Source organism: Austrofundulus limnaeus, unplaced genomic scaffold (genome assembly GCF_001266775.1).
Source record: "Austrofundulus limnaeus strain Quisiro unplaced genomic scaffold, Austrofundulus_limnaeus-1.0 Scaffold340, whole genome shotgun sequence".
Lineage (NCBI taxonomy): Eukaryota > Metazoa > Chordata > Actinopteri > Cyprinodontiformes > Rivulidae > Austrofundulus > Austrofundulus limnaeus.
Window position 1 is genome coordinate 322080 of NW_013952742.1, and position 4778 is coordinate 326857.

Below are 4778 nucleotides of genomic sequence, written 5' to 3' on the forward strand. Positions count from 1 at the left end.
CTGCAGGTGGACAGGTTCATCTGCAGACTGACATGTTCAGCTGCAGGTGGACAGGTTCATCTGCAGGTGGACAGGTTCAGCTGCAGGTGGACAGGTTCAGCTGCAGGTGGACATGTTCAGCTGCAGGTGGACAGGTTCATCTGCAGACTGACATGTTCAGCTGCAGGTGGACAGGTTCAGCTGCCCCTCACTTTAAAAACAGTCAGCTGATCGGTCGTTGTTTTGTTGCGCTCGTGACATGAACACACAGGGGGAAATGCTGAGAAGTGCTTTTAGAAATATAATAAATATAAAATACGATGTAATCCTCGGTGGAAAATAGTCCAGGAAACCCGGGAGGTGTTCACCTGTAGCTGAGTGAAGCTGACCCCCCACCCACAGAGAAAGAAAAAAAGGCAGTAATTATTGATAAGGTAACCATGCTGTGGCTTCACCTGTCACATTTTCTTTTAAAGAAAGAAAAAGTAGCTTACAAAGCTGTCGCATCTGTGCTACGTGATTAGAAACAGAGCTGCGTGTCTAATCTCACACACGTCTTCCTATCTTTGTGAGGACCACACACAGCGCTCAGCCTCGCTCTGCGCCGTCTTTTTCCCCAAGTTTGGTGAGAGGTGGATATGGAGGAACGCAAAAAATAGCTCTGGACTTGATCTGGCCTTATTTAAATAAAAACGACTACATGCCGTGAAATTCTTAGAGGGGCGACCAAGTCTTGTTGGGGGGGGGGGGGGGGGGGGGGCTGCCTGTATAATGGTAGGGGAAACACTGGTATGTAAAGTTATGTTAGGTTAGATTATGTAAAGATATATTAGGTTATGTAAAGTTATGAGAGGTTGTTTAAATGTATATTAGGTTATGTAAAGTTATTTGAGGTTAGTTTATGTACTGTTATTTTAGGTTATGTAAAATAATGTAAAGTTATGTCAGGTTATTGACAGTGACTTAACAAACACATTGTGTTTGTCTTCATGATGTAAAGTAAAAACAGTCTCAGCTCACATCCCAACAATCTGTCACGTGTGCTGTGTGTGTCTGCTCACAGCAACACTCCACAGTCTGTCCTGCTCCACCCACCTTCCACCTGACTGCACCTTGTTGTTTTGTTGTTGTTGTTGTTTTGTTTTTTAGTTGTTTTGTGGGATTTTTTTTGTTGTTGATGTTGTCGTTGTCGTCCTCTCTCTAGGATCATATCATTACCCAGAACCCCCCTCTCCTCAAAGCCCTCAAAGAGACCCACTAGGCCACGCCCACTAGGCCACTCAACCAATGGGACAGCAGCAAGAGGTCACATGACCCGGACATGGCGCCTCTCCACCTGTAGAAGCCAGAGACAGGCAGACATACAGACAGACTGTAACGTTCAGAGTTCTGTCCATGCATGGCTCTGACTGGACTTATCCAGACTGGTCTGCTCAGCAGGAGGAGACCAGTAGTCAGGACTCCTCCTCCTCCTCTTCATCCTCCTCTTCCTCTTTCTGTCTCTGTTTCATCTGTCTCAAGTTAAAGAAGGAATGAAGGGAGAAGTGAAGGGGAACTAATGAGCTCCTCCTCTAAGACTCAATCACAGTGACAGTACACACATACAAACACAAACACACACACACAAACACACACAGTGAACAGTGGATAGTGGGTCATTTTGTGGCTTTATGGGAGATAGACTCATTCACTCAGCTCATTCCAATCCCTCCTTTCTTTTATCATTTTCTGTTTCTTTAAACTCCACTCTCTTTGCTTCAGTCACCTGTTAGTCAAAAAACTCTGGCTCCTCCCCCCTCACTAACACCCCCCTCCCCCACAGCTTCACAGAAAGACCCACTATCAACTGGAGGACAAGTGTCAGAGTTAAACTCTCTCCTCAATGCCAAAGACTCACAAGGTTTTCTTCTTCTCTTCTCTTAAAGAGGAGCAGAAAGTTTAAGATGCTCCTGCAGCAGCAGGAGGCTCCGCCTCCTGCAGCAGCTGGAGGCTGAGGCTCCGCCTCCTACAGCAGCTGGAGGCTGAGGCTCCGCCTCCTGCAGCAACTGGAGGCTGAGGCTACCCCTCCTGCAGCAACTGGAGGCTGAGGCTCCTCCTCCTGCAGCAACTGGAGGCTGAGGCTCCGCCTCCTGCAGCAGCTGGAGGCTGAGACTCCACCTCTTGCAGCAACTGGAGGCTGAGGCTCCGCCTCTTGCAGCAACTGGAGGCTGAGGCTCCTCCTCCTGCAACAGCTGGAGGCTGAGGCTCCGCCTCCTGCAACAGCTGGAGGCTGAGGCTCCGCCTCCTGCAGCAGCTGGATGCTGAGGCTCCGCCCATGCTCTGTCAGAACATCAGACGAGCAGCTGGACCGGGTCTCAACCAGCAGCTGAGGCTCTCAGCAGAAAACTAACCAAGTACCAGACACACACAAACACACACACACACACACACACACACACAGTCATGTTTTCATCCGCTGTACGACAGTGGATTCTGTAATAAAATTCTACAGTGTGTTGACTTTAACTCAGCTGTTTATTGTATTGTTTTGTTTACATTTGTTGTCTGTTGCTATGGTGATGGGATGCAGTGACACCATAGAGCTAGACAAACATAAGAGTGACGGAGGCACACATGAGTCTGGTACTGAATCTGTCTGCTCTTTGAATCATTCCTCTGAACAACTGAACCTGTGGGGTCCTGCTGTCCTGGGGTCTGAATAGTTGGGAGGAGATCTGGGAAAACAACCATTTGTTTGTTTGTTTGTTTGTTTGTTTTAACTTCCTGTTTGTGACAGGATGAAACAAACAGAGTTAATTCCTCTTCTTCCAGTTGAGTAAAGTGACTCAGCACATTCAGATTTAATTGTTAGATATGAGAGCTGCTTTTATTCTTTTCTCCTTTAGAATATAAAACCTTTACCAAACATGTGTTTATGTTTTAGTTGTTAAAATGTTTTACTCTGACTGTGAGGCCCCAGCTGCCCTCTGCTCCACCGTGCACATCGTGTCAGAGAGCTGTGAGATTTTTACTGAACACAGGACATTATTACAAGGCCACCTTTTAAAGGTGGTATTACAGAATTAGAAGTGATGAGTTGACTAACTGCCTCACTCTCACATCTTGTCCATACTGAGTTTTAGCAGATACACCTGCAGCAGGTCAACCTTTCTTTACTTCTGATGGACTGGGACTGCCGTATCTTTGTTTGTTTGTTTGTTTGTTTGTTTGTTTGTTTATTTGTTTGTTCAGACAGTATTGTGATTTTTAATGTTTACCTGCAGAAACACATGATGAAATTATTATTGAAAGACTTTTTATACAAGAAGCAGCATTGACTTAGTATTATACACCTGCTTGAATCCTATTGGCTCCTCTGAGTGTCAGTATTGGAAGTGAAGCTCTCTGATTGGTTGATGAGTTAAGCTCACTGGGATTTTAACCAATTGGCTTATTTTTTTTTTTAATGAACCACAGTCTGTGTTTCTCTCAGTTTAACTGATGGTCCAAACTTGTCCCGCTCAGAGAACAACCTAGACCCGAGTCACGCTCCACAGACTGGACCGGGTCAGAGTTCTGTGGTCTCTGTTAGCATTAAGAGTTTATTGGTTCCGGTCCAACATGGTGCAGGACATGGCTTGTAATTAACAAACACAACCTAAAGCTCTTTGTTGAAAATCAAAGCTCTGTTTGATTCAGACCTGAGATGATCATTAAAACCAGAACTGATGAATGAATGAATCCAAACAGATGTAACCAGACTGGTGTCTGAGTGAGTGAATGAGTAACAGAAGCTACTTGAATGAGTGGATGAAATGTACAGACTGTTTGTTCTTTAAATGTGTTCATGGGTGGAGGTTCTGGAGCTGATTGGTTCTGATCATTAAACACTCTGAGATGGACGGCTGTCGACTCGTTACTCTCACACACATTCACACAAATATAACTTACACATGCTTTAAAAACAACTCATTATTACAAATAAAGCTCAGAACGTTAATGATAAATAGAAATGAATGAATTACACGTGGTGCCCCTCATTTAACGTAAGAAAAACCCACAATGGTCACAGAAATAACTTGAATCTCACAAAACTAATAAAAATTATATTAAAATGAACAAATGACAGTCAGACATTGCTTTTCAGCCAGGCTTCAGCAGAATTAAAAAATAATAACTCTTGAAACAGGCCTGGACAGAAGTGATGGTACCGCTGAAAATAATGTGACCAAAGGGTCATGTTCAATCAAGGTGTGTCCACTAATTATCATCACAAGTGTCCATCTTGTAATCTGTCAGTGGGTCTGTATATAGAGCTTCAGATAATCACTGTGCTGTTTGCTGACATGGTGTGGACCACCCTCAACATGGACCAGAGGAAGACAAGCAAAGACTTGTCTCAGGAGATTAAAAAGACAATTATAGACAAGCATGTTAAAGGTAAAGGTTATAAGCTTGTTAGAGGTAAATGTTATAAGCATGTTAGAGGTAAAGGTTATAAGCATGTTAAAGGTTATAAGCATGTTAAAGGTAAAGGTTATAAGCATGTTAGAGGTAAAGGTTATAAGCATGTTAAAGGTAAAGGTTATAAGCATGTTAGAGGTAAAGGTTATAAGCATGTTAAAGGTAAAGGTTATAAGCATGTTAAAGGTAAAGGTTATAAGCATGTTAAAGGTAAAGGTTATAAGCGTGTTAGAGGTAAAGGTTATAAGCATGTTAAAGGCAAAGGTTATAAGCATGTTAGAGGTTATAAGCATGTTAAAGGTAAAGGTTATAAGCGTGTTAGAGGTAAAGGTTATAAGCGTGTTAGAGGTAAAGGT

General features: G+C 43.4%; 1 protein-coding gene and 1 long non-coding RNA gene across 2 annotated transcripts in view; both read left to right on the forward strand.

Annotated features, from left to right (window-relative positions):
* Positions 1-4778, forward strand: part of itsn1 (intersectin 1 (SH3 domain protein)) — a gene marked incomplete in the record, with an annotated part of 125364 nt that overhangs the window by 79398 nt on the left and 41188 nt on the right.
* LOC106527748 (uncharacterized) overlaps positions 4640-4778 on the forward strand; it is a 2611-nt gene continuing 2472 nt past the window's right edge. Inside the window, exons 1-2 of the long non-coding RNA XR_001311420.1 lie at positions 4640-4662; positions 4705-4776. This is a non-coding gene — a long non-coding RNA (uncharacterized LOC106527748). The remainder of the gene's footprint in view (positions 4663-4704; positions 4777-4778) is intronic.